The sequence below is a fragment of the Pseudorca crassidens genome, chromosome 11 (assembly GCF_039906515.1).
Source record: "Pseudorca crassidens isolate mPseCra1 chromosome 11, mPseCra1.hap1, whole genome shotgun sequence".
NCBI lineage: Eukaryota > Metazoa > Chordata > Mammalia > Artiodactyla > Delphinidae > Pseudorca > Pseudorca crassidens.
This window is the reverse complement of record NC_090306.1, coordinates 78151574-78172450: the sequence shown is the minus strand read 5'-3', so window position 1 is coordinate 78172450 and position 20877 is coordinate 78151574. Positions and strand designations below refer to the sequence as shown.

The window sequence follows — 20877 nt, the reverse complement described above, 5'->3', positions numbered from 1 at the left end:
GTCACTCATTCTCCAGATCTCACTCCAAAATCACTTCACGGCGAAGCTTTCCATGATCCCTTCCAAGGGAGCCTTCCCTGTTTCCCAATCTTTTTTTTTTTTTTTTTCGGTGTCAATCCCTGGATTTACTACTAAACCAAAGCACTAGTGGAGAAGAAACACCAATAGAAAGAGAAAACATCATCTTGCAAGAAAACACATCCAACTGTTCATATAGTAGTGATGTTCTCAGAGTGATATGGTAAAAGGCAAGTGACCTTGACATAGCATAAATGTGTGCCACTTCATATGCGAGGCTCCTTATAGACCCAGCTTGGTTCTTCTCCAATTTCTTCTCTTGGAGTTGTACCTGATTTTATTACCAGTTTTCATTCGAATTCATTGGGGAATGGGATGATTCTGCTTTTGTTTCTTGGCCAGCAATCGCTTAATCCTGAAAGTCTTGTGAGAAGACGTGGCAAGGAGCAACTTCAACCACACGTAGGATGGTGGAGAAGAGAAGAGAGCCCATTCTTATACTAGTCAGATTAAACTGTCATAGCTCTGGTACTAAAAGGTACCTGATATTTATGAGATTATTTGATTAAGAACTGTCTCCCCCACGTTACTTTAAACTCTGTGAGTGAAGAGATCTGGCGCACTCTGCTCACCACTGAATCACCCCTTATGCCCCACACAAGAGCACACACTAAATTCTAGAGAGTAGTCATCTGTCTTGTCTACACCATATGCCCCCTTAGGAAGCTAGAAGAATGGTCAATTTTGTGTTTAAGGATGAGCACAAGCACAAGGCTTTGTTCATGGTAGTGAGCAATAAAGGTTTGCAAAAGTTGAAATGTTGGTTCCATTTGAAATGTTCCGAGTATTATATATCATGCTTCTAATAACATCGAAGCTAGGGTCAGAAGACTGTCTGAATCTTGTCCTCCACTTATACCTCAGTCTTAGCCAGTCAACTCACAGATGTGTGAGGATGCTGATGAAGAGACTGGGATGGAATATGTGATAAGTTCGGTGGGAATCCATCCCTACTAGTAGAAACCCATGCCCTGGTGCTGGTGGGTAATAATAATGATAATCTTTTTTTTTTTTTTGTGGTACGCGGGCCTCTCACTGTTGTGGCCTCTCCCGTTGCGGAGCACAGGCTCCGGACGTGCAGGCTCAGTGGCCATGGCTCACTGGGCTCAGCCACTCCGCGGCATGTGGGATCTTCCCGGACTGGGGCACGAACCCGTATCCCCTGCGTCGGCAGGCGGACTTTCAACCACTGTGCCACCAGGGAAACCCTATTGCTCTTAATTCTACTCACAACAAAATGAGTTGTCCTTCAGCCTGCTTTTGCCAACTATTTCATTTTGGACCAAGAAATGGTGTATTTCAAAAAGCCATCAAAAAGTGATGTAACACAATCAGTTTTAGATTGCCACAGAGAGTTTGGAGAATTTCCTGGGCCCTAGGTGTTAATTTGAAGTCCCAGGAAAGAACACGGGAAGGGACAGGAAAAGTTATACTCTACCCTGCAGCTTTCAAGGAGGTAGGTATTCATGGCATCTTGCAGGGCTGCATTCTGGGTTTTTTCTCATCTTAGCCATTGGAAATGTAGCGTGTGTGTGTGTGTGTGTGTGTGAGAGAGAGAGAGAGAGAGAGAGAGAGAGAGAGAGAGGTTAATCACAGAAAATGTACTCATTTATCTTTCTTGCTCTTGTGAGAAAATTCCTGAGAGATATTCTTCTGAGAGTCAGAAAATGTATTATTCTGATCTCTGTGGGTGTCAGAGATACAAATTCCTCAATTTTGATGACATTAGCACCTAATGTGTTTCTTAACTGTTTCTTTGATAAAGAGAGGACTCTCCTGAAAGATAAGGGCCAGAAGAGGGAGAAATCAAATTTCAGTGTTTTAGAAGAAAAAGCTGAGGTCTTTGGGATTTCAGGTAACCTGCTCAGTGGGGAGTCAGATTCTCCAGATCAGAAAGAAAGACAATGAAATCATTGTCAGGTTCGGAGACTTTTGTAACTTGTCCATGTTTGCCATGGTGGTCATTTCCCATCCCCATCATGACCACCAGCAAAATGTTTAAAATTAAAATCATTTATAGGCGATATGTTAAATATGGTAAATTAATTAATTCAACCCATTTTTATTGAGTATGTATCCTGCACCAGGGGTTCTTCCAGAGCCTGGGAATAAAGCATTGAACACAGCAAAGATCTGTGCCTTCATTGAGCTAACATTCTAGTGGAAAAACAGACAACGAAGGAAGTAAATAAAATCCACAGAGTGTTAGATGCTGTTAAGTGCTACGTGGGTGGCGGCGGGAAGGAGAATAGACATGTTGAAGAGGAGGGTTGCAATTTTAAATATGATCATCAAGAAATGTTTCATTGAGAAGGTGACATTTAAATAAAGATCTGAAGGGAAGGTTAACTATGTGGTTAATCTGGAGGAAGGGTGTTTCTGGCAGAAGAATGCAAAGTTCAAAGACTTCTAGGTTAGAAAAGGAATTTATTGGCTCAATGTATCTGAAAACTCAAGGGCTCAGGCCGGCTTCAGGCATGGCTTGATAAAGGGATTAGGAAAACATATTCTTTTTCTGTTCTCCTCTGTGTGTTGGTTTCAATCTTTTATAGGTTGGCCTTTTGTGGCTCTAGGAGAGCTATAGTGTCTCCCGTTCTTACCTCCTTGTACTTCAACTCTATGGGAAGAGTAAAGGTCTTTGTGTCAGAATCACCAGCAAAAATCTCATTTTGTCTCTTGTTCTGATTGCAGCTTTGCTGATTTCTGAACCAATTATTGTGATCAGAGTAAATGCTGTGTGCTAATTGTTTTATGCTTGTATCACTTGCTCCACTGGAATGGCATGGACTGCAAAAGTACCTATGTGTCTGGGTTTTTTTGGGGGGGTGTAGTGTTCCCCTAAGGAAAATTGGGAAACCAAGAGAAGGATGAGTGGATTTTGGAGCACAAAAGCAGGAAGAGTCCATTATACTATGTCTTCGTGCTTAAATGAGATCCTTGATAGAGCTGTATCTATCACAAACTTGCTGGGGAAAGTCACTTCATCTCTACTGAACCTAGTTTCTCTTTCTCAAAAAAATTAAGAGGTTAGACCCATTAACTTTGTCACATTTTAATTTATACTCTCTGACTGTGTATTTCTTAAAGTCTTAACTTACAAAAATCATGTTATATTATGATATTACAAATATAATCTGTTGAAGGGAAAGTAAAAACAGAGAATTTAGCCTTTATAATGACTGTTGATATTTGGCATAAGGGCCAGCATGCATTTTTGAGTATAGGACTAAGATGCAAAGTTCTCAAAAGCTAGTGTGATCAATCCCAGATGCCTCTGTACTCTGATTTACTGTTTCCTCTACTTGACGAGCTATTGGAAGAAAGGGACAAAGAAAGGGTGTATATCAGAATTCTCTGCTGGGTCAACTTCCAGCTTGGAGTTGGGGGACTCTGCTGAAAGACCAGCTCCAGGAGAATTTTTTTTTTCTTTTTTTTTTTGGCCACACCACGTGACTTGTGGGATTTTAGTTCCCTGACCAGGGATCGAACCCAGGCCCTCAGCAGTGAGAGCACGGAGCCCTAACCACTGGACCGCCAGGGAGTTCCCCAAGAGTATATTTAACACAGTTTTCTATATTTGAAGGTGAGTGGAGAGTCTGCACACCCTTTTGTGTTGGCCTTTGTAACATTATGGAAATGTGAGCATAGGCTCTCCTAAAGGTAGAAGACCCCTGTGATTCATTTCCTAGACTTTGAGGATTACACAGCCCATCCTTAGTGCTGGATTAGAGGGAGAACGGCTGAAGGAAATGGCCCCTCCCCCAGGCAACATCTTGAGCCCTAGGCTCTCCTAACAACTGAAATTTCCAACAGCAAGAGACCTCCATAAGTGTTTTGCCTATGTGTAATATCAGAGCTCAGCATTTTCCATATAAATTTGTGAACGTGTGTGTTTGACACTTGGCATTGCATAACAGAGACAAGTATCTCCAAGCTTTCTGCATGATTCGGGCAACACCTAAAATACCTTTGTGTACAATTTCCATGTGTCAGACATAATGCACTTAGGTGACCCAAGACCCGCCTCTGGGAATATTCTCTTGGAAATTTCCATGCTCTTGAGCACAGTGCACAAAAACCGTATCAGACGCAGAATATCCTTCTTCTTCTATGACAGATTCAGGGATTTATGCACTCTTGGCTTCCTTAACCAAATCAAGATAAATTTCTATCTGGTTTCAGGAGGTCTTCAGGATCCCATGAAGACCATTTGCTTTATTCCAGTCAGCCTTTGTTTCAAGTTGGAAGGGCAGTAATTCAGAAGGAAAGTGGGGTCCCAGAGACTCCTTCCCCAGCCGTCCAAAATATTCTCCTTATCGTGGTTTTACATGGTTGACTCATCAGAATGATATTTGTCTCAGAAATATTTTCCTAAAATAAAATATATATAATAATCTATTACAGCACACTGTGGTCACATATTGTTTCCATACTCTGAGTGTTATCATGTGCTCTCAGCCAATAAGATCTGGTCCAGCAAACTATTCTATACATGTTTGATCAATGACTACAAATCTGTACTTCCTGAGTTGAGTGTGTCTGCAATGTGTGTTGTTTCTTTCATTGTGGTCTCCTTTTCTGTCATTTTTTGTGTTCTTTTCATGGCTTACAGAAAAAGCAATAACAATAGACTTGTTGCAAAGAAAGATATTTGCAATAAATGTGAAAACGTAAGTTTTATCAAGAGATGAGAAGACAAGCCACAGACTGAGAGAAAATATTTGCAAAAGGCATATCTGATAAAGGACTGTTATTTAACATATGCAAAGAACCCTTAAAACTCAGCAATAAGAAAATTTTAAAAAAGAAAAACCTGATTAAACAATAGGCAAAACCCAGATAGATGCCTCAGCAAGGAAGATATACAGATGGCAGGTAAGCATATGAAATGATGCTCAACATCACATGTCATTAGAGAACTGAACATCAAAACAAAAATGAGATATCACTACCTACATATTACAACGACCAAAAGCTTGAACACTGACAACATCAAATGCTGGTGAGGATGTGAAGCAACAGGAACTCTCATTCATTGCTGGTGGGAATGCAAAGTGGTTGAGCCACTTTGGAAGACAGTTTGGCAGTTTCGTACAAAACTAAACATACTCTTACCATGGGATCCAGCAACCATGCTCCAAATGAGCTGAAAAATCTTGTCCACACAAAAGCCTACACACGAATGTTTATAGAAGCTTTATTCATAATTACCAAAACTTGGAAACAACCAAGATGTCCTTCAGTAGGTGAATGGATAAATGACCTGTAGTACATCTAGACGTTGGAATATTATTCAGTGCTAAAAAGAAATGAGCTATCAAGCCATAAAAAGACATGGAGAGAATCTAAATGCATATTACTAAGTGAAAGAAGCGAAACTAAAAATGCTACATACTGTATGATTCCAACTCTAGGACATTCTGGAAAAGGCAAAATCATGGACATGATAAAAAGATCAGAGGGGAGTGGGAGGGGTGAATAGGCAGAGCACCAAAGATTTGGGAGCAGTGAAACTATTCTGCATGAAACTACAATGATGGATACTGGTTGTTATACATTTGTTCAAACCCATAGAATATATGCCACCAAGAGTGAACCCTAATGTAATCTACGGGCTTTGAGCGATAATGATGTGTCAGTGTAAGTTCGTGGATTGGAACCACTTTTTGGGAGATGATAGTGGAGGAGGCTGTGCCTGTCTGTGTCAGGACAGGGAGTCTATGGAAAATCTCTGTACTTTGCACTCAATTTGCTGTGACCCTAAAATTGCTCTAAAAATAAAGTCTATTTAAAAATGCACGTTGTATGGATTTTTGAGGTGCCTTCATGTGGAAATTCTTTGACATGATAAAGGGTGTCATCGCCACATCCTGGGAGAACTAACATTCAGCTCTATAGGAGGGAGAGGAAAGCAACCATGGCTGCCTGACTGCAGCGGCCATGAGGAGACCGACAGTGCTTCTCTGTTAAGGACTGTGCAGTGTCAGCATATTGAGAGCCATTCAGCTAGCAGGTAATCATTCCCGGCCTTGCCCTATGCCTGGGTCTGTTCTTCCAACAAGAAAAAGGAAGGAACGTGGAGAAGGATGCTGCGCACTCTGAGTTTCCAAAAGGCTTTTGTAGGAGATAATTCCCCTCCCTTATCAGAGTTGGGCAGTATCAAGTCCAGCGTTATCTGGGAGGACAACTCAATAGCAGCTGAAGCTGTGTTTATTAGCACAGCTGCTGTAGCAGCAAGAGTCCACTCCCCTGCTGCTACCATTGCTGCCCTCTTGGTGGCTGGGCAAGGAGAAGGGTTTATTGAGTGACTTCGGCTAATAATTACGGTGATGGCCAGCATATAAGGATTGCACACATTGTGCCAGGCAGAACACTGTTTTACATGGATTGTCTCAATCCTCAAAAGAATAACAGCCAGTAGCACTTAGTAAATGCCAGGCACTGTTCAGATATATTATCCTGATTGAATTCTGATGAGAACCTAAAGAGGTGGTTCCGTTATCTTTCCTGTTTTACAGATGAAGCAACTAAGGCTTAGAGAAACTGAGTAACTTGCCCAGTGTCACACAGCTGCTAAGCGGTATAGTCAGGAATCAAATTCAAGGACAGCATGACTCCAGGACAGTCTTTTAATCATAGTTGTGCAGAGTTGTTCCATTACAATTTTATTATCTCTAAAATGTTTTCTAAAAATAAAAGGTCTATAAAAATCCACGATAGGACCATGTGCATACATGTTTTTCCCACGTGTTCTTAGTGTACCATGTGTTCTTGGCTGGTGACCGCTAGCATAACAGACTCTACCACACTCTTAATCAGTTCAGGTGATTGTGTCCCACTCTGATCGTGATTGCTAAAGTCTAGAAGAGAAGCAAAGCCAAACTTTGATACACAGCTGGGATTCCTATTAGTGAACTAAATGTCATTTGAATCTATTTCCTCTGTATTTATTCCTCCCAGGTGCTGGGGTGTCTTCTTCAGCTTCATTCTTATGGGCTTTCTCCTGTAGTCATTTCTCTTTTCATTTTCTGTCTGAGCTAGTTTGGACTTGCGGCCTCTAATTTTAGGCCTCTCACTCTCCCTTCCAAATCACTTCTACACGTGACTGCCAGAATGTTCCTTCTAAAGGACTAGAGCTTGTGAATAATAATCTTCATGGTTGGACCCAGGATTTCCTTCCCAGCTGGACCTCCTACGACTCCCCAGCCTGTCCCCTAAGATCAGCCACACCAAATCACTGACTATCTCCCCAATTCACCATTTCTAGCTTTGTTCCTCTGCACAGATTTTCCCGCTGTGCAGGGCACCCCGGATCCCAGGTGGAAGCCCTTTCCATCCTCAGTGCTAAAGTCAAGCTGCCCTGTTCTGATTTCTCCAGCCTCTTCTCTTTGGAATCATGGGACCTTGGACATACCTTGATCTTGTTGCAGTCGGTATGCATTTCAGCTCACAGAGTTTTTTTATATTGACCAATTTAACTTATATTTTGAACCCTCATTCTGCCTCCTGTTGGATACCTAAGCTCAGGTAAAGCAGGGTACTTCTTCCGTCTCTTTTCTGGGGTTATGTCTAAACACGTAACTTACACAGCTCGTGTAAACCCAGAGCGCTTGGGTTGGGGAATGTGGTCTTGGCTATCACCTCTTCCTGCTGGCCTCTACTTGATGCCTATTGTCTCCACTGTTCCTTTGGTAGTCAGTCCAGACAGGTGGTTGTAATATCACTCTCCTTCCCAGCTCTCTTTTTTTTTTTTTTTGGTCATACTGCGCGGCTTGTGGAATCTTAGTTCCCCAACCAGGGACTGAACCCGGGCCCTTGGCCGTGAGAACAGAGAGTCCTAACCACTGGACCGCCAGGGAATTCCTACTCTCCTTCCCACCTTTGAAGGCCTCTCAGGTTTAGCAAATTCCCTGCTTTGGTGCCCTTCCTGGGCACACAGTCATAGATGTTCCCAGGCTGTGCTGGGCAATGGGAAAGTTTAGGGTGCCAAGGTCTGTCTCTTTCTGGATCACTCTCAGAAACATGAGCCCTTTCTGTTAACTCAGTGAGGCTCTCCTAGATGCAGTGTGCTGGCATTTCTTCTGTGGGCTCTGATGCTCCTCCCAGGCTCCACAAGAGATGGAAGCAAGAATCCCTCCATTACTGGAGCTCTCAGGGTCATTCGGGAGCCCTGTCACTCCGTTTTTCTCTGCATGTGGGCCCTTCTTGCAGAGCCGGTTGCACGGAAATTCTCCTGTGTTTATTGTGACTCTTGTAACTCCCCTCAAGCTGAGGAAATGTTATTCAACAGTGGTGAGACGGGTGGAGGGTGGGAGGAGGGTGTAGGAAGTCTAACTCTAACCCCATCCTGTCATCTCTATGTCCTCAGGCCCAGGCTTTTGAAACTCAAAAACTTTTACTCTGCTTTTTGCTGTAACAGCCTTTCGGCAATGAATCCCATAATGCTAAAAAGGGGCCAAAACCAGGGGTTCTAGAGAAGAAGGGCTGTTAATATTTCAAAGTATCATTATCCTACTGTCGCAGTATTCATCGCATTATTTGGATAATAGTAGTCATCACATTAAAGAAAAACTATACCTTTCCTTTATATCACCTTCTAAATCATGACATAACCCCAGAGAAAAGATGAAGGAAGGCCCTTGAGGCCTGAGCTCAGGTATCTACCAACAGGCAAATCAGGGTTCAAAATGTAAGTTATATTGAGCAACAGAAAAAAAAAAATATGTGAGTTAAAATGTATACCTAGTACACTAAGATCAAAGTATGTCTAGGATCCCGTGAAGACACAGTGCAGGGGAGAGAGTAGGAACTCAGCGTCTGGTGAATGAATTAAGCGATTTAATGATTAATGCTAACAGATTTCATTTCTCCAGTGCCCACCATGTGCCAGGTACAAGCCAGTCTTCTCAACAATTCTTACAAGAGAGGCATTATTTCCCACATTTATAATTGAGGAAAGCAATCAAGGCTCAGAGAAGTAACATCTTTTGTCCCAGATCAAATACCTAATGAGTAGCAAACACAGAATTCGAACCCAGATCTGTTTGACCCCAAATCTTGAATTATTTTGTCTGGACACACTATGTAATCAATTTTATTTAACCTTTGAGGTGCTTCCACATGCAAGGTCACATGTAAGATATATATGTATATGTGTATATGCAGATGCATACGCATATATGATAAAGTCTCTTGCTTTCTAGGGAATTAAATGCATTTTCCAACCACCAGAAAGGATTATTAAAATATATTCTCTTGCTCTGCTATTCTTAGAATTTTCGTGTTATTATTTTCCGTGAAGCTTATTGATTCCTCTAATATTTACTGCCTCACTTATCAATAAAAGTAGGATGCAATGTGACCAGTTTACACTTGGAATCTTAACACTTGCAACTGTGGTTTATTTCCACCAAATGATGTATTTGTCATTTAAGCCATTTAGACATTGGTGAGGATGAAGAAAAAAAAAATGTTTGTGTGAGTTATATGGGGATAAATGTTTTCTTTTTTGCATTGCCTGGCAAGATGGTGGCGGTATTTTTTACAAATAGGATATGTAATTGTGTGTCTATTCCAAGCAGCTTGTTTATATTTTCCCCCAGGGTTTGACTTTCTTAGATGTCTAAAACACTCTGAGGGGAGAGAGGGAATGCCATAAATTTTTACAAACAGACATTGTCCTTGTTTCCCAGGCAAATTCAATGCACCTTCTGTTGGGTAATTGGAATCCAAGAAGTAACATGGAGTGTTTTAACAAAATGTGAATGAGCTGTATTTATAATGGAACAGCAGAAATTTGGAAACCCAAACTATTTATGTGAGAGAAAGTGATTAAAAAGACACAGTGAGAGATCAGTGTGTGTTGACTCAGTTGTAGAATTTGGCATTTAACACAGTAAACATAGGTAAATGTGAGTAAATATTTCCAGAAGACTGATTCCACCCCTCTTCTACTTCTGGTGCAGAGTCCATCTGCATTTGCTGATGCATTCTCTTTTGGGGTGGTGGTGGTTATAAACTGTACCATTAAAAATGTGCTGTAAAAAGAAAAAGTGCATCTCAGAGTGGTTCTATCTTTTTTTCCTTTCTATTTTGGGTTAATAGGATAGGAAAGGGACCTTGGGGGAGCTGTTAATAAGCTTCACATTACGTTTTTGTGCAGTAATGGCCCCTTTTACTAAAGGCCATGTACCTGCATGTGTGTATGTGTGTGTAATTTTGTCTTTAGAACATCTCAGCTCCTAGGGTCTTAGAAATGCAGTCCCTTCATATTTGAGACCACTGTCCCGAGCAGTGTCAAGAACCGAAGGCAAAGGCCAGATGCCACGTTGCTAGGAGGACCAGGTGGCAGGGTTGGGCTGTGCAGTGTCGGGGGAGGAAGAGAGAAATGCAGCTGGTGATGTCAAAAGCCCGGCACGCTTTCCATTTCCTCTCCCATTCATTTTGGAGACAATCGTTTCATGAACGTTAGCGCATGTGAACATACAAATATAACTCCTGCCTGTCCTCTCCTCTTGCCCAGTCATTCATCCCAATTTTCCATTTTATTGGTTGGTTGTCCTAACTCACAAAATTCTCAGGTTACTGTTTCTTCCATGTGAGAACAGTGGTTTTCAACCTTTTGGGAGTCACACACCTCTGAGAAACCTGTGAATGGAAGGATCTTTCTCCTAATTCACAAAGAGTCAGAATATTAGGAGTTTAGAGATTCTCAGAAGTTAATCAATGGACCCCTGGTTAAGAACCACCGTCCCCTATGATATCTTTTTTCCATTTATCTGCAATTGCCATCCCCCGGCTTCTCGTCCTTTTATAACACCTTTCATCTGCAAGGTGGCTGATTGGTCTGTTTCTAATGTTGGTTGCACAAAGAGGTGTTGTTTCTTTCATATCATAAAGTCATGGGGGGAGGAGAGCAGGCAGTATAAGCTCCTCTGGTTCTACACCCCCTTAGTACGAGTCTTTTTCCCATGTTATTCTGGAAGGGTGTCTAATGGACTCTTCTTTCTACTTGGTGATGATGATACAGATACACAATAGTAGAAAATGATTACTGAGTTGTCTCTCTAGAAATGGCAGTATATCCTGTATAGTACTATCTATACTCCTTAACATGGACCCTCTTGAATTCAGAGTATTTACACGAATTTACAAAGTGGCATCCCTATCTGCCCTATCTGATGGAGTCTTTGGTGGTAGACCTAAACATAGTTAACTCGTTTCCACAGGACTCCTATCTCTGCTTAGACAGCAGGTCTCGAACTGATGGAAAAAGCTAAATGTCTGTGTTTCTCAAACTACGATATATCTGAAAACTATTGTAGATATTCAGGATTGTGTCGACCTATTCCAATTTGAAAAATGCTGATTTATGAAGCTAAAATCTTATTCTAAGAAACTTTTTTTCAGTTACCAATTATAAATAAAAAGAGTTCTTTTGTTAGGCAGAATATTGCATCCGGCCCCCAGACATCCACACCCTAATCTCCCAAAACTGTAAATATGATCAAAGGGACTTTGCAAATGTAATTAAGTTTAAAGACTTTGAAGTAGGGAGATTTCCGGCTGCGCCCAATCTAATTACCCAAATCCTTATTCTTGGACCATCTTTCCAGGCTATGGTCAAAGAAAGAGATGTGGTAACAGAAGCAGCGTTAGAGAGTTGCTACATCACTGGCTCTGAAGGTGGAAGAAAGAGGCCACAAGCCGAAGCATGTGGATGACCTCTCCAGGCTGAAAAGGTAAGAAAATGGATTCTTCCCTAAAGTCCTCAGAAAGGAGCCCAGCCTGGCTGACACCTTGATTTTAGCCCAATGAGACCCATGCCAAATTTCTACCTTCCAAACTAGAAGATGATAAATTTGCGTTGTTTTAATCCACAAGTTTGTGGTAATTTGTTGCAGCAGCAAGAGAAAACTGATACAGTTCTGTTGTTACAACTGTAAAATAATGTACAAATATACAATTAACGTAAATATTCCAAAATTTAAAAATTTTATGTAATTCATGACCCCTTGGGTCCAGAGTGAGAAACACTGCTATATTTAAGTATTTAAGAAGTAGATGAGGCGATCCGTAGATTCTTTCCATGTGTGCTTTTACTGGGTGGATTTGTAAATTCCTTAATTCAGTGCTTTAAATTTGGTGAGCCCATTTTGTGAAACATATCTTTTCCGATGTACAGAGCCACCTTCCCTTATATTGTTTAAACTTCTCATCTCTCAGCACTCAGGTAACCAAATAGTAACCAACGAATGATGTATCTTGGCATCTAGTAATGTTTTAGTAATAAGTAATACATTTTTTAGTAATAGGTAATAAGATTTTAGTAATGCATTTTATAGTCACCAGAAGCTGTGCATTCCTTTTTTGCATGATTCAGATTTGCTCTGTTTAGGACTAAATAGCAGATTGGTTTATCTGCAATGATATTTTTTTCATTCTAATAAAAATATAGCTGTTTTTTCTTAGTAATACCTTGAACTGTAATTATGCTATCTGTTGGAATAATTCATTTGTACAAGTGGGAAAATATGCATCTCATTCAGGCAATATTGTTGCCCTCTCTCTGTCTAAATTTATTGATAAATTGATTTTAAGAAACAGGAGAAGGAGAGAGGGAGAGAGGGAGAGAGAGAGAGATTAAGAAAGGATTTTGAGAGGTCACCTCTTTCTTCAGGCAGGAATGTATCTAAGAGATTCTGAACAGATAAATATCTATCCTAGGGATGGAAATGGAATTTTTTCCCCCTAAGGGAGGCCTAAATATATTTCAGTCAGTCAGTTCATTTGCATGAGTCATTTACATTGATTTCCATGAACCATTCCTAGGTCTCTATTCTCCGTAGACTTAACAAGATCTCTCTCTCTCTCTCTCTCTCTCTCTCTCTCTTTCTCTCTCTCTCTCTCTCTCTCTCTCTCTCTCTCTCTCTCTCTCTCTCTCTCTCTCTCGCTCTCGCTCTCGCTCTCTCTCTCCCCTTCCCTCCCTTCCTCTCTTTCTCTCTCTCTTCCCCCTATTTATCATTCATTCCATACATATTGAATGTCTACTCTGGGAATGGCCCTGTGAAGGCCTAATTAGAATCTCTGAGAAATAAAGTTCAGAGTCCTATCCACAGAAATTTACGATCTTCTGGGGAGGACAGAATGTGGACCTAAGGAAGGGTGAAATGACAAGAGGTGTTTATAAAATGTCATAAATGGTAGTGGAAATGGAGGATAATAATAAAGTGTGGGTAACGCTAATGGCAGAATAAACATCTGAGTACCCCACTATATGTCAGGCCCCTCGTGTATGTCATCTCTTTAAATCCTCAACAAACTTTTGAAAGAGAGATTTTTATCCCCATTTATGTAATTACAGAACACTGAACTCAGTATTCCAACTGACTCAGGTTCACCTGAGTCTAAAATTCATCCTCATCTCATTGGGACACACTGTTGTTGATGTGCCATCGTAGAAAGAAACATTCCCTGTGGATCTCAAGTCTTCCTGGGAGATGTGGGGATTGTTAGATGCATTTATCAAGCATCTGCTATGTGCCAGGCACTTGCTAGATCTGTTCTCGCATTTTAAGAATGAGGAAACTGGGACCTAGACAGGTTCGGTAACCTGCCCAAAGGCACGTGTCAGGTGAGTGACAGAGCCAGGATATGGACCCAAGTGGGCTGATTCCCAAATGCAGTGCTATCTCCTCAGCACTGTGCTGGGTTATTGGGACCTACTGCTGAGCAGGACGGAAGGTCTCTTCACTCCTTTCAGCATAACATGGAAAGAAAACAATTCAACAAGTTGTATCATGAAGTACGATAAGCATTTTGCTAGGGGAAATAGAATGCTGTCGGGACACAGGAGGAAAGGATTTCTAACCTGCACAAGAAAAAAAGTAAGAAATGCTTCCCCAGGGAAATCAGCATTAAGCTAAACCCTGAGGGATGAGCAGAAGATAAGTAGGTGAGAAGGATGGGAGCACGTCCAACTAGTCAACAAAATGACAGCCCCCAGCCTTAAATCAGAGATTAGTTCAGAAATAAGCCAACTGCATTTATCAACCTCTTCCCCCAGATAGCTACTTGGTTCACGCCTTGACTGCCATTAGATCTTGACTCAGAATCACTTCTCCTTACGGTCTTTCCTACCCACCCTATTTAAAATTATACCACATCCCCCAACCTTCCCAATCTCTTTCCACGGCATCTATTTTCCTCTATGGTATCTGTATAACTTACTACATGTTTTATTAGTTCATTGCTTTTCATTGTCTATTTCCTCCCACTAGTATATATGCTCCATGGGGGCAGATTTTTTTTCTTTGTTTCGTTCACTACAGAGTCTCAAGAGCCTAGAACAGCGCTTATAACGTGGCAGGCTCTCAATAAATACTTGCTGAATGAATGTTAAGATATTCACATGTTCCTGATTTCATGAACACTGTCTCCTCTAAATCAGAGAAGCTTTCACTCAGGTGCTCTCACTGAAAGCTTCCTGATGCCCTTAGTATGTCATGCTCTATTCTAGATACTCTGGGAGCCACGAGGCAGTGTGGTGGGCAGGCGCCTTTCAGCAGGGTGCTTCTTCCTCCCTGAAGCCTTCAAATCACACACAGAATTTTCTCTAACTTTGTGTGGAGGAGAGAATCTTAGTGTTTGTTTTCACCCATCACCTGAGCACCCTCCTTTCCCTTTTCCTCCTTTGCAGAAACTTGTTTCTAGATCTCTTTGCCTAGTCAGTCCTCTGAAGCTCACCCCTGGAAAACATTTCTGTGCCATGGTGTTTATTACACCAAAATTTAACAATGCCCTTTCTTATTTTCACTAGTAAGACCTTTGACTTTTGGTGACTAAAAATGTTTAAATTTAAGAGCGTACTATCAACAATATTTGACATAGCAGAGCTACCAAATATATCCTGTTTTGTCTAAGTTTACAGCTATTATTTTCTCAGATAGGCTAGTTTACAAACATGGGCTTGACAGTTGGTACTTTGTCCTTTTATATCCAGTTGGAGGAACTGAAGCAGAGAACCCAAAGCCTGTGTGCAAAGAGCTCATGATTGCAAAGGAATGCAAAGACCTTAGAGATGAGAGTCATTCGTTTGCTCAGAGAGAGAGACACACAGAGAGAGTATCTGAATGTAACGAGTATTATTAGTTGCCTGACCAGGAAACTGCAGAACAAGGCGATTACTCCTTCACCCTTCCTGCATGGAAGTTTCACAGAGATTTGAAATTTCGTTGTTCTGGTGATGTACTACTAATGCAAAAAGATTTTGATTATGGTTACATTGTGACTTTTGGGGATAGTTTGTAGAATCACTGGTTAACTAGGTCAACTCCATCCATGTGGTATTGTTATGGTCATTATACCAGAAGAGGAATAGCAAACTAGAAATCAAAACTGGAAAGAAAACTATGAGGTAACATTTAATCCCTGACTGCCTGATGTGACCTGAGCTTCTGCACAGTGGTAGCCATACGTAGAATAAGCTGAGAAGGCCAAGGTCAGAATAGCAAACTGCTCCCCACTACTACTTTCCTATTATCCTCATTCCAACCCTTGGATATAAAACAAGCTTGATTTGGAATTTTCCCAGCTGCAGAGGCATCAACTTAAGCCTCCTTTCAAGTGGTCTGTTTCTTGTTTCTCCAACATTAATTCAGAAAAAAGCAGAAGATCGTTTATGAGTCTTTTAACCGACCAATTAGATGTTTTCCTTGGTGTTTGAACAGACAATTAATATGAATTCCTGAAGGCCAAATACGTAATTCTGAACAAAACATTGAAGAGGGTTTCAGGTTTCATAACTGTTGAATTTTGGGATAATTGTTTCCATGTGTTTCCCGCTGATGAATCAACCTATAATCATTTCATAGTTTGATTTAAAATGTTTTTTTTTCTTTTCACAGTTTTGTTTTTCTATTACATATGTGTTTCTCTTTATCCCACATAAAATATTCTGTTTCCCAAGAGAATTCATGAATGAGAAAGAAGAGAGGACAAAGCAATGAAGTGCTGAGCACAGAGTCAGTTGGGGCAAGTCCTGAGACGCTTCACACATGAAGGGACAAGGGTGGGAGCAAATGGTGGCTGAGTCATGTAGGGACTAGGGTTCCACACTGGGATCAGAAGGTCTTGGAAGATTGGCAAGGGTTTATCTGCGAGTCTTTTCTGAGGTCACTGGGATGCCTAAAGCACGCCCCCCAATCATACAACAATATGACATCCTGTGACTCAACTTTTACTCATGTGCCTCATTACCCCATAAAGATCATTTCATGAACTGTTTGTAGTTCAGAAAAAAAAACATGCAAGAAGTTTGAATAGTACAAGGTAGCTTCTGATGAGGTAGAGGTGAGGAATTCCAGGCAGAGGGAACAGAACATGCAAAAACATAGCGGCAGACAACATAGTGGCTTCCGCCCTTTCTTCATAGGCCTCAAAGGGTTTCTGGGAACAGTAGCAGAAGTTCTGACATCACCAGGGGCCAGGGCCCTCCAGCCAATTGTTGCTTGACATCTAGGGAAATAGAAGGACCCCAGGCAGCCTGGCCCTAACCTAAGGACAAAGAAGGTCACTAAGCAGAATGGAAATTCACCTTGTGAACTCTCTTGCACTTTACTATTTCACCTCCCCTTTTAGCTCTATCCACTTTTAGAAAAATCTCTTCTTTAGGGGCAGCTGCATACACAGTCTCCAGGGAAATGCTGAATAACAGTGTTTGAGGAACTTGTGTAAATAACTGTGTGAAGTGATACTGTAATTATACTGGGTTTAGATTAAAATGCGTCACTAGGGGACGATGAATTCTAGTAGGTTAAGCCAATGATTCTCAACTGGGGTGATCCTTCCTCACCCCAAGGGGACATCTGGCAATGTTTGAAGATAATTTTGACTCACATCTTGAGACACGGGGTATCCGGTGAGTAGAGGCCAAAGACATCACTGAACATGTGACAGCGCACTGGACAGTCCTCACAACAAGGGATTGCCCGATCCTGCACTAAATGCTGAATCAAGACTCTTGTAGTTCTTCTTACTGGCATGAATTTAATCCTCCACACCAGTCTCTAATGTTTCAGGGTACAGAGGAGGTTAAGAGCTTCTAGAGATTGCTGATCTTCTAGATCCATCACTGGGATTCAAATCCTAGGTCTGAATCTTACTGGATGTGTGACTGTCTGTGTGTGCGATCTTGGCAAATTACTTAATTTCTGTGTCTCTGCTTCTTTATTTGTAAAGTAGAGATAATGCAAGTCGCTACCTCATAAAGTGACTTTGAGGAAAAAGTGAAGCGGTGCATTTGATTATTAACGAGGTCTGGCATACAGTGATTGCTCAATACATGTTAATTGTTTTTTTTTTTTTTTTTTTTCTGTTGCAGTTGCCTGGTTTCTGGCAATGTGGCTGGTAAATATCAGAAGGGTAGGGTGGAGATCACTTACTCAGCATATACCATCCCCAAATTCAATTCCACCCCTTCATTGATTAGCTGCTACATGCCGGGCATTCTGCTGGGGATGTGGAGATGGGTGACAAATATGAGCGCATAGGCATTGAGGAAGTTTTCTCCTTGGGTGCAGCCACATGATGACCCCAGAGAAAATCAGTAGACACGTTTGTCTTTCCCTTGAAAATAGAATTGTTATGATAAAGCCTCACTAAAACATCTCGCCTATTTGAAATGTGTGTGTCATTGCACCAATGGCTGCTGCAGCTGACCCTTAAGCATTATTCAGACTGAACTTAAATTATCTTTGGTAGCTGCTAGAAGGTTGATTAGACAGCTTCTGGGGACAAATCTCTAAGTGAGTGTATTAGTCAGGGCCCTTCAGAGAAAACAGAGCCAACAGGATGTGTGTCCATGTAGAAAGAGATTTATTTCAAGGAATTGGCTCACGTGATTATGGAGGTTAACAACTCTAAAATCTGCAGAGCGGGCTGGCAGGCTGGAGATCCAGGAAGAGCCAATGTTGCAGATGAAGTCCAAAGGCCATCTGTTGTCAGGATTTCCTCTTGCTTGGGGGAGGTCAGTCTTTTGTTCTAGTCATGCCTTCAACTGATTAGACGAGGCCCACCAACATTATAAGGGCATTCTGTTTCACTTAAAATCCACCATTTAAAATGTTCGTCTCATTCGAAAACACCCTTACAGGAAAATCCAAAAGAATGTTTGACCACATTTTTGGTCATCATGCCCCAGCCAAATTGACATAACTATCACAGTGAGTCAGGAAGTGTGGTCAAATACTGGTCAAGGAACAGCGCTTGAAACTGTCTAGGTTTCAAAAGCAGTGCCTACCTCTAAAGTGTCCCTGTTAGACGTATACTTGGAGTGGCCAGCCAAATGGCAAAACTTGCTTTTCAATTGCACGTGTTACCTGGCAGAAGAAACCTCTTTGTGTTAGCTGGCACAAAAAGCACCAGCTTCTTCTTTCTAGAACAGTTGGGGCCTCTGGTTTTCTGACTGACTAGTCAAGATCCTACCTTTTATTAATGTCATCCTATAGAACATTTTTTTCTGTGATTTTGTCATAGCTAGAAAGGGACGAATCTTCTCCGTGTTTGGATATTTTTCTTAGATTGCTGCCGTCATTTCAAAGCTTATTGATATGGATAAGTTGAAGCCCCATTGTCATAGTTATACCTCGTACTCTCTTAGAATAGTGATTTAAGAGGCTCAACCTTTACAGGAAAATCCTCTGAGGAAATTGAGCAGAGATATGAAAAATAAATTGTCATTTGTTTATAATCAAATTCATTCCCCTTTAATAAATTTTGCATTAGAAGCTGCCAAATCTAGTCTCGTCTTCCTGTTTCTCCTGCAACCTGCATACAAAAGGGTTTCATTCAACCACCCCTTCCAGTGACTGACTCCTTGCCAGAAACTCCTAGCATGCACTGCCATCTGTTCACCTCTCAGCTGCTTGAATCCACACCCCCCTTCTAAATTAATTCTAAACTATATTTTCCAAATGCCAGTCCTTTGGCTAGTTTTTGTAGGCAACAGCTAACTCCAACCTAAGCATCAGGATCCATCCACTCCTCTCTAGGAAGAAACAACAGCAACAAAACAAGGAAACCAAATTGTCTAAATGTATCTATAACTCAAATTAGTTGCTTAAAAGCAGTGTGTATCTCAAACAGACTATCTGAATCTAATTAGGGTATATGACATCAGATTTGAACTGAAGGACCTTTCAGAGGCAAATCCTGTTTTTGCTGTCCTCTTCTGCAACTGTTGCTGGAACATCCAGACACAAGAGTCCTTAGCACAAGTCTTTGGGGAAGAAAAGTTCCCAGATCAATAGTTATTCTTTATTTTTCTCCCTACTTGGCTCTTAGATAGAATTAGCCACTTATTGTTATGTTGGAAGTTTCTTACGAGCACCTCTTTGGAAATTAGGAAAGACTGGATTCAAGGAGGAGGTCACCTTGAGAAAACCTAAGTGTGTTTATTTGCTAGGGCTGCCATAACAAAGTGGTTGGCTTAACCAACAGACCTGGAGGCTAGACATCCAAGGCGAAGGTGTCAGCAGGGTTGATTCCTTCTAAGGGCTGTGTGGGAGAAACTGTTCCATTCCTGCCTCCTAGTTTCTGAGGATTTGCTTGCCATATATAGTCTTCCTCGGCTTGTGGATGCTTCACCCTGATTTCAACCTAATGACCTCATCTTAACTTGATCGTCTATACACCCATGTTTCCAAATAAGGTTACATTCACAGGTACTGGGGGTTAGGACTTCAACATCTTTGGGAGGGGACATTTCAGCTCATAACACTAGGATTGACTGGAGGTGGAAAAGCCCATTGTCTTCTTCTGTATCAAACTTGAATATGGAGGTTTCAGCCGGTTGTTCACGAATGTTATGTGTCGCTTAGCATTACCACTAAATCACCAATGCACAGGCGACTCTCTTCCACATATCTTGCATTGTATGTTTTCCTATATAAAAATTTTTTTATTGCTTTGTTGCTATCAGTATAACTTTCTCCAAGAGAATGACTACACATGGTTTTGGAAAAGATTAACAGAATGAAAATTTCCATTTCAAGCATGAGAAATTGATCCAAACCTTATAGTACTTCAGAAAATAGGAATGGCTTTTAGATTTTCACTAGCTATTTTTCCAGGATCCTATCCTTTCACTCACATTTCCCCATCCCCCTCCCATGCACACATCCACAAAATCCTAAAGCACACACAGGCATCCACATGCAGACAGACAGACAGAAAGTATAGTTTCCCAAAAGATGACCTTACGTTGGTCCTAAACAAGGCTACCTAAAGAAAGTATTGGTTGTAATTCTTCTGATATGGAAGACTCCTTTCATGTTCCTCTTGTTTGTTTTTTTGTTTGTTTGTTTTTGTCTGTTTGTGTGTGTGTGTGTGTGTGTGTGTGTGTGTGTGTGTTTTATTACCTTCCACTGGCAGATGACTGTCTCTTAGATGCCCAACCAGCTGTCTGCCAGCAGCAGAGCAAAAAGATAAACTGCTACTGGTTTTCCTCAGAGAAAACCTGCTTTATCTCAAAGAGCTGAGCTGCCAGGTGGGGTTGAGTAAACTCTGGGGTTACGATACAGTTGAGGCACAAAGTTCACCACCAACGTAAACCAGCCAGCCCAGTTCTGCTTTTTAATGTGCTCTAAACTGACGGAACTGAGCAACGTAAACAAGGGTGAAGCAATAGCTTCAGGAGAAAAAGGGGCTGTGTTCTGTTGACAATTAATGGGTGAATGGCTGTTTTGGCATCTTTATGCACAGAATACAATTTTGTTTATTTGCCCCCAAAGTTTACTGGGA

The 20877-nt window shown here is 41.3% G+C and overlaps 1 pseudogene; it reads right to left on the bottom strand.

Moving 5' to 3' along the window:
• Positions 1–298: 298 nt before the first annotated feature.
• LOC137202934 (large ribosomal subunit protein eL39-like) lies at positions 299–7519 on the bottom strand (annotated as a pseudogene).
• Positions 7520–20877: the final 13358 nt, after the last annotated feature.